This window comes from Homarus americanus, unplaced genomic scaffold, assembly GCF_018991925.1.
Source record: "Homarus americanus isolate GMGI-L3 unplaced genomic scaffold, GMGI_Hamer_2.0 scaffold55640, whole genome shotgun sequence".
Lineage (NCBI taxonomy): Eukaryota > Metazoa > Arthropoda > Malacostraca > Decapoda > Nephropidae > Homarus > Homarus americanus.
Genome location: NW_024713650.1, coordinates 6,645,426 through 6,654,992, shown reverse-complemented (window position 1 = coordinate 6,654,992; position 9,567 = coordinate 6,645,426).

Here is a 9,567-nt window from a genome sequence, read left to right as displayed (position 1 = left end):
GGTATTGTGTGTGACTGTGATTATGTATCATAGTGTATGGCTGTGGTTATGTATCATGGTGTATGACTGTGGTTATGGTATCATGGTGTATGACTGTGGTTGTGCATCATGGTGTATGACTGTGGTTATGTATCATGGTGTATGACCGTAGTTATGTATCATTATGTAGACGGTTGTATTGGTGCAGACTGTAGTTATGTATCGCGGGGCGACTGTAGTTATGTATCATGGTGTATGACTGTGGTTATGTATCATGGTGTATGACTGTAGTTATGTATCGTCTGTGTGTGACTGTGGTTATGTATCATAGTGTATGGCTGTGGTTATGTATCGTGGTATGACTGTAGTTATGTATCATGGTGTATGACTGTAGTTATGTATCATTGTGTATGACTGTAGTTATGTACTGTGTGTGACTGTGGTTATGTATCATGGTGTATGACTGTAGTTATGTATCATGGTGTATGACTGTGGTTATGTATCATGGTGTATGACTGTAGTTATGTATCATGGTGTATGACTGTAGTTATGTATCATTGTGTATGACTGTAGTTATGTATCATGGTGTATGACTGTAGTTATGTATAATGGTGTATGACTGTAGTTATGTATCATGGTGTATGACTGTAGTTATGTATCATGGTGTATGACTGTAGTTATGTATCATGGTGTATGACTGTAGTTATGTATCATGGTGTATGACTGTAGTTATGTATCATTGTATGACTGTGATTATGTATCATTGTGTATATGACTGTAGTTATATCATGGTGTATGACTGTAGTTATGTATCATGGTGTATGACTGTAGTTATGTATCATGGTGTATGACTGTAGTTATGTATCATGGTGTATGACGTAGTTTATGTATATGGTGTATGACTGGTTATGTATCTGGTGTATGACTGTAGTTATGTATCATGGTGTATGACTGTGGTTATACATATCATGGTGTATGACTGTAGTTATGTATCATTGTGTATATTTTGTAGTTATGTATCATGGTGTATGACTGTGGTTATGTATCATGGTGTATGACTTTAGTTATGTATCATATCATGACTGTGGTTATGTATCATGGTGTATGACTGTAGTTTCATGTATCATAGTGTACTTTTTTTTTTTATGACTGTGGTTATGTATCATGGTGTATGACTGTAGTTATGTATCATGACATAACTGTAGTTATGTATCATGGTGTATGACTGTAGTTATGTATCATGGTGTATGACTGTGGTTATGTATCATTGTGTATGACTGTCGTTATGTATCATTGTGTATGCCTGTGGTTATGTATCATGGTGTATGACTGTAGCTATGTATCATGGTGTATGACTGTAGTTATGTATCATGGTGTATGACTGTAGTTATGTATCATGGTGTATGACTGTAGTTATGTATCATGACATAACTGTAGTTATGTATCATGGTGTATGACTGTAGTTATGTATTATTGTGTATGACTGTGGTTATGTATCATGGTGTATGACTGTAGTTATGTATCATTGTGTATGACTGTGGTTATGTATCATGGTGTATGGCTGTGGTTATGTATCATTGTGTATGACTGTGGTTATGTATCATGGTGTATGACTGTAGTTATATCATTTGTGTATGACTGTGGTTATGTATCAAAAGGTGTCTGACTGTGGTGTATGTATCATGGTGTATGACTGTAGTTATGTATCATGGTGTATGACTGTGGTTATGTATCATGGTGTATGACTGTGGTTATGTATCATGGTGTATGACTGTAGTTATGTATCATTGTGTATGACTGTAGTTATGTATCATTGTGTATGACTGTGGTTATGTATCATGGTGTATGACTGTGGTTATGTATCATTGTGTATGACTGTGGTTATGTATCATTGTGTATGACTGTGGTTATGTATCATGGTGTATGACTGTGGTTATGTATCATGGTGTATGACTGTAGTTATGTATTATGGTGTATGACTGTGGTTATGTATCATGGTGTATGACTGTGGTTATGTATGATGGTGTATGACTGTAGTTATGTATCATGTTCTATGACTGTAGTTATGTATCATTGTGTATGACTGTAGTTATGTATCATTGTGTATGACTGTAGTTATGTATCATTGTGTATGACTGTGGTTATGTATCATTGTGTATGACTGTGGTTTTGTATCATTGTGTATGACTGTGTTATGTATCATGGTGTATGACTGTGGTTATGTATCATGGTGTATGACTGTAGTTATGTATTATGGTGTATGACTGTGGTTATGTATCTGGGTATGACTGTGGTTATGTATGATGGTGTATGACTGTAGTTATGTATCATGTTCTATGGTATGAATCGTGGTTGACATTGTGCTCGTGGTTGTGTGACAGGTATTGTTATTGGTAGCTTGTCGTGGTGTTGTGTGCGAATATAACGTGACTTAGCAAATGTTGCAGTATAACATTAATACACCGTTTCAGTTGTGTGACTTAGCGTGACAAATCCTGATGACACATTGGTCATGTGAACTGAATATTACGACAAAGAGGCGGTAACACTTCTACCCTCCAGATAGTTAACAAAATTACAGCGTCGTCACAACATCTGCAGTGTTTCTTGTACCCGCACCATCCACACTATACACCATTACTCTTGTACCCACACCAACCTATACACCATTGCTTGTACCTCACTTTACACCTTCTCTTGTACCACACCAACCTATACACCATACTTTTGTACCACACCAACCACACATATACACCATACTTTGTACCCACACATCTACACTATACACCATTATTTGTCCCACAACCACATATACACCTTTTGTACCCACACCGTCCACACTATAAAATTACTCTTGTACCCACCAACCACATATACACCATTCTCTTTTACCCACACCAACCACACTATACACCATTACCTTGTACCCACACCATCCACACTATACAAATTACTTTGTACCCACACCATCCACTCATACACCACATTTTGTACCCACCATCTACACTATACACCATTACTTTGTACCCACACCAACCACACTATACACCATTACTCTTGTACCCACACCATCCACACTATACACCATTACTTTGTACCCACACCATCTACACTATACACCATTACTCTTGTACCCACACCAACCAATATACACCATTACTCTTGTACCCACACCATCCACACTATACACCATTACTCTTGTACTCCACACCAACCACACTATACACCATTACTTTGTACCCACCATCCACACTATACACCATTTTGTACCCACACCAACCACACTAACCATTACTCTATGCACCTTCACACTATCACCACTACTTGTGCCCACACCATCCACACTATACACCATTACTTGTCCAACCAACACTATACAATATTACTCTTGTACCCGCACCATCCACACTATACACCATTACTCTTGTACCCACACCATCCACACTATACACCATTACTCTTGTACCCACACCATCCACACTATACACCATTACTCTTGTACCCACACCAACCACACTATACACCATTACTCTTGTACCCACACCTTCCACACTATACACCACTACTCTTGTACCCACACCATCCACACTATACACCACTACTCTTGTACCCGCACCTTCCACACTATACACCACTACTCTTGTACCCACACCATCCACACTATACACCACTACTCTTGTACCCACACCATCCACACTATACACCATTACTCTTGTACCCACACCAACCACACTACACACCATTACTCTTGTACCCACACCATCCACACTATACACCATTACTCTTGTACCCACCGCAATATATTAGTTCATAGAGAAGTGATTAAACGCTTTTGTGTTGTGAATTATAGTGTCTTTAATAAATTAATCAACCTGCGTATAGTTTCCAGAAACAACCCCGGTGTAGCAGCCCACATAAACCCCCCGCCAAACTATACCCGGGGTTACAGTGGGCTATAAAATAGCCCAGGCTATATTATACCCCGGGGTATAATTTGGGCTAGCTTAGACTATACCTCTCTAGTCCTGATTATACCTCCTTGTGTTTTTCATAAATAAGTCTGTATTTCAATGTCCAGAGTTTTTTTCCATCATAATTTATATATTTTAGGGCTTGCAGCTTTTTTCGAGAGTTACTACCACTCTATCATCCATGAATCTATCTAGCCTCCCTTTAAAACTTTCCAGCGTTCCAGCACTTACTACAAAGTTGCTAAGCTTGTTCCACTCGTCCACCACCCTATTTGTGAACCAGTTCCTTCCTATCTCCCTCCTAAACCTAAACTTATCCAACTTAAATACGTTGCTATGAGTCCTATCCTGCTCGGATATTATAAGAACTTTATCTATATCCCCTTTATTGATTCCTTTCACCCACTCAAATACTTCTATCATATCCCCCCGCACTCTTCGTCTTTCTAGGGAATGCAAGTTTAGTTTCCTTAACCTATCTTGATATGGAAGGTTTCTAAGTCCCGGAATCATTTTTGTCATTCTTCGTTGCTCCTAGAATATACCCTCGGCTCCCCGAATCTACCCCCACACAATCAGCCGAACTTCTGAGAAAACGGCTTATACCTGTAGTGTCACTGACAAATATTCAGTTCCGCGGGAAATTTCATTACCTTGAAAATACAGAAGAATGATGATACTTCTAGAATGCTAGATATACATATTTTTTTACCTTGCAAGCATTTTCTTGGTGGCTAAGGTTGAACTGCGAGTACAATGCTAAAATGATGAGCGGTGTTGGTGAGATGGAGGGCGTGATCAGATGTTGTGTGCAACGTAACTGATGCTGGGTACACTAGCCACTTAAAGGAATGGCCAGATTTGATATAAACAACAATGTCAATACCCAACAAGCTAACAGTAGACGTAATTTCTGCATTTGTAGCCCATGTGGCACTAGCCTTCTTATTGCTGCTGTTAAGATAGTCCGCAGTGTGATGACATCGGTAGTACTGTAATGTCTCACTGATGATGACACCCATATCTTGGACGACCTTGTCACGGAGATCTAAGTGAGAGGTTTCTGATAATGTCAGAAAGTGGCTGATTGCACGAAAATAACAGTTCCCACCACCTTTGGTGTTGTAGACTCGCCTTGGTTCACTAAGTTGCATGGACCTCCCGAAGTAAACAGGCTTCTCTACTCTGAGCCCAAGGTCAGCTGCCAGTTTGCACCGAGCAGCCACAGGAAGTAATTTAAACATGATGGCTGGTGTTCTGCTTTGCTTGCTCTGTGACAAATTTTCGCCACTGATTCATACTTGCGCTTCCTTTGGAGGGTATTGCAGGGATTGTCAGTGGTGGGATCAAAACTAGTACTAGGATGGTCAGCATTGGAAGTCCCAAGACCAGCAGAAGAGGACTTCACAATGACAGGGTCGGAGCTGACAAAATCTGCTAGTTGACAGTTGTCTGAATGATCCGAGCTGCTAGTATAGGTAGGGTCTGTATCCTCAGAGTCACCTGCGTAGATCTGTAGGAGGATGTAAACATTGTAAAGTTATAAGTTTATATCAAATATAAAGAGGGTTACAAATATAGTCAAATAAGTAATTCACTCTCCAATAATGTTTAAATAATCAATAAATAAGTTATAGGTAGAAAAATGAAACTGATAGTCGTAACTGTTCATGGGAGTGTACAGGTGTAGAGTATTGCAATAACCGTCATGCAGAAAATTATTTGGAACATATTGGTACCTTGACACTGGAGCCGTGCTAAAAGTTCTTCAGCTTCTATCCAGTCATCAAGTTCTTCAGACCGGCTCGTCCCTTGTCTAGACTTTCAACAACTTAATTGGTCCAATCCACCGAGGCTTCATCTTCGACCTTATGAGATGTATTCTGCGGCTGTTCTTTATATAAACTCTGTGCTGCTTTTGCTGTTGAGATATTTTGGGCCACTTGACAAACAAGCTTGTTTTTCTTATTCATCATCTCATTGACGAATTCCATACTACCCTGTAGTTCAATCAAAATTTTCCAAGTCGTAGTTGCAGACTGTACATCAATAAGTAACTTGACCTTCCTTCCATACAGTACATGACTTCAAAAGGAGTTACTTTCGTACGGTTGTGATATTCGAGCAAAACTCCGACATCTCATCATCCCAACTATCATGGTTCTCATTGACCATCTTGGTCAAGGGGCTCTTTTTAGTGCAATTATCACGTTTTCGTTGACCATTGGTTTGTGGTTGGTATGGGGGTGAAATTTGATGGTCTACTTGCAGTTTATCCAACAAGGTTGCTGTAACTTGATTAATAAATTCTCTACCCTGGTCACTTTTCAGGGCATCCATACAGTTATGCCTACAGATGCATATCAAAGAAAACAAGAAAAAATAAATACAAATACAGTAAATATAAGAAAAACTGTACATATCAGTACATATTCACTAGTAATAATGAAGGGGGGGTGGGCAGTTGTCCGGGAATTGTTCGGGGGGCAATTATCCAAGGAGGAATTTTTCATGGAGCAATTATTCAAGGGCAATTGTCCTGATACCCCTGAGTGAGCTAACTGGGTTCTAAACAAAGGTATAACCTTTGTTCCCCAGCGTAGTGTTTAAGTTAGGTTAGGAGGTGTGTATCTGTTGGGGTGATATAATTTTGTTGAGTGCCCTTGAGGCCTATTTATTGTAGAGTTATTAATTTCTTATTTTTTAATACCATTTTCTCAGTGGTTGATATTATTTTGTTGAAAGCACTTAAGGCCTGTTTCATGTGTGCAAGCAACATTTCTTACTACTTTAAATTTATTGTTGTCTAATGAGGCATTGTTTGAGTTTCTAATAATTTCAATATCATGTATAACTTTTATTCCCCAGAGTAGTGGTTAAAGTTTAAATTAAGAGGTGCGCATATTGGTGTACCATTATTTGATTGTGTCTGTAGTGTTGGAGGGAATATAAGTGTTTAAATTTTACAGTGTGTCTCATTCATCCCAGTCACAGACGCTATCCTTCCACGGGTCACGGAGAATTCATTTTGCTAGTAAATTTAAGTGTTCTTGTGCTGGTTCGGGATTTTTCTCAAAGGGACGCTTCCACTGCAATTTCCATCTAATAATTAATAAACCCCAAGTCAAGTGAGAAATTAAAACCCAGTAATTCCGACCTGTTACATATATATATATATATATATATATATATATATATATATATATATATATATATATATATATATATATATATATATATATATATATATATATATATATATATATATATATATATATATATATGGCTGTGTGGTTCTGTGGTGCAATTCTACGCCTATATATATAAATCAAATGGTGTTATGGTGCTATAACACTGTAGGGTTGTCAAAATCCTCTGTCAGTTGTGTCATATAACATCGTAATCCAACCTTGAATAACACTTAACTGTTTACCTCCTTATCTTATTCTCACATTAAATCTTGTTTGCTGGCCTCTTAGTGTAAGTTGTTTACTTATCCCTTACAATTATTATAACCTGTTTAAACCAGACCCTTGTTTGTTTACCTAAGATTATCCTGACCTCTGTTTGTTTACCATTGATTATCCTGACCTCTGTTTGTTTACCATTGATTATCCTGACCTCTGTTTGTTTATCCTAACCCCTGTGTTGACTCACAACCTTATACTTGACTCGCCACCTTATACTTGACTCGCCACCTTATACTTGACTCACCACCTTATACTTGACTCACCACCTTATACTTGACTCACCACCTTATACTTGACTCACCACCTTATACTTGACTCACCACCTTATACTTGACTCACCACCTTATACTTGACTCACCACCTTATACTTGACTCACCACCTTACCACCTTATGCTCACCCTGCTCACCACCTTATACTTGACTCACCACCTTATACTTGACTCACCACCTTATACTTGACTCACCACCTTATACTTGACTCACCACCTTATACTTGACTCGCCACCTTATACTTGACTTGCCACCTTATACATGACTCACCACCTTATACTTGACTCGCCACCTTATACTTGATTCACCACTTTATTCTTCCCCATGTGTATGCATGAACTCTAGAAATGTAATCATACATCTTCATCTATGTATAATATAATTAATATCCCTGTGTGGTGTGTGTGGCAGCTGCGCCTCGCCCACGGGTCCTGTGCGTGTGAACACCACCCCCGTGGACACGACCTCAAAGAAGGTGAAAAAGAGAGCCACTGACATGAAGGAAAAATCTAGCGGCTGTAAATTAGACCGAATGCGTCTACTTATAAGGTGAGTGATCATTATCTCTGTTGTCCCATACAACAAATTGTGAATCGTTGTGTGGGTAGTGGTAAGATGTCTTTTGATGATATGTTTATGAGTCTACTAGTAATAAGATCATGGTGAGAGTTCTTTGTTTCAGTATAATAGTAAATACTCTCAAACAACCCAGAAAGACTTTTCACTACACTGGAGCATCTTACCATATGTTAGATACATGTTGTACTCTTATATGTCAACAATACAGCAGTTATGAAATGCTAAAATTTCTGATTTTAGTAAAGTGCGTCGTCCTTATTTATTTCTATGAAATATCCACTTTTACTCTTCTCATTCCATCAATATCTGTTAATTTCAATGTTTGAATAATATCATTAAAGTTGGGTGCACTGGCTGAGTGGATACAGAGCTCGTCTCCTGTCCTAAGGGTTCAATAGTTCGATCCCAGGACATTTCTGTTTCACTCAGCTATAAATGGTTTATCTAATAAAAGTTTACGAGTCAGGACATGAAGTGCAGTATCAGTCATACAAAATATCTACCACTACGAAATAGGTCACACTTTCCTCCCCCCCCCCCCTTCCTACATACATCACAAAATATGATGGTAAGGATGGCCTGCTCACGAGATCTGAGGTTGACGAGTTGCACAACAATTTAAATAATGAATTACGTAATGCACAAAGGCAGAACATACCATACAGAAAACTCAGATCAAATAACAATGACCCTAAATAGATAAGTAATTAATTAAAGAATATTATTGGACAATGGAAGGCTATAGGTAGGAGAATAAATCATGGTGAAGTTTACCTCCGAGACTATTATAAGGTATTGGCCAGAAGGGTTAACACCGAGATAAGGAAAGCAAAGAAGAATAATGAACTGAAGGTAGGAAGGGAGGCGAACACAAACCCCAAGGGAGCTAACTGATAACGACGGAGAAATGAGCAATAATCTGAACAGTGTTTTCAACAGTTTTCACTACTGAAAATTTAAACATGATAATTGAAGCACCGACTCTATACAGAGACAGTGAAGAAAAAATAGATTAAGCGAGATAGTAGTGACTAGTAAGGGATGTTAATAAACAAATAAACTTACCAGGTCCCAAGGAGATATTTGCCAGAGTATTAAAGGAATGTAAGGTAGAGCTTAGTGTGTCCTTAGCAAATTTGTTTAACATGTCATTCGAAAATCCTGGAGAAGCGCAAGTTGATCAATGATTCCCAACATGGCTTCTGAAAGCGGGCGTTCATGTCTGACAAATTTATTTACATTATTTTCAACTGTTTTTGAATCAGTGGGTGACAGACACGATTATGATGATGTGTAT